The sequence below is a fragment of the Sinocyclocheilus rhinocerous genome, unplaced genomic scaffold (assembly GCF_001515625.1).
Source record: "Sinocyclocheilus rhinocerous isolate Xijiao unplaced genomic scaffold, SAMN03320098_v1.1 scaffold1132, whole genome shotgun sequence".
Classification (NCBI taxonomy): Eukaryota; Metazoa; Chordata; class Actinopteri; order Cypriniformes; family Cyprinidae; genus Sinocyclocheilus; species Sinocyclocheilus rhinocerous.
The window spans coordinates 241611-242116 of NW_015639512.1; the positions used below are offsets into that span (position 1 = coordinate 241611).

General features: G+C 29.1%; 1 protein-coding gene across 1 annotated transcript in view; it reads right to left on the reverse strand.

The window, feature by feature from the left end:
* The window catches only part of LOC107751296 (disks large-associated protein 2-like), a 75323-nt gene that overhangs the window by 58395 nt on the left and 16422 nt on the right, over window positions 1-506 (reverse strand). The gene's annotated exons all lie outside the window — the stretch shown is intronic.

Below are 506 nucleotides of genomic sequence, written 5' to 3' on the forward strand. Positions count from 1 at the left end.
CAGGGCTCTACGCTTACTTTTCTTTTTAGAAGCGCTTGTGCTCCTAATTTTAAAAAATGTAGGAGCACGGTAAAAAAATTAGGAGCACCTTCTAATCAGTAATCAAAAATTCTGATAAAAAAATTAACCTTCCCATTACGAGGTGATAGTTCACTCCTTAAAGTGATTTATAGGGAATTTTGTTTTTACCTTTGTAATGGCATTTTTCTAACTTTATTAAAAGTATGTCATCTTTTATGTCAAAATCAAAAAAATATATTTATAAGCTTTTTAACATTTCTAATTAAAACAAAAGTATAAAAACAAGTAGAATAAGAAGTAGAATAAGAATACGTTACCAATCAAATGAAATCAGTATTTAAGAAATAAATTTGTGCTACAGAGATGGCACAAAAGAACACACAAGTGGCTTGTAGGTGTATTTTCAGACGTTTAATGAGGCTCAGAGGTCGCATGAGTGCAATTAAATTCATAAATTCATGTTGAGGTTAATGTTTTAAATATAA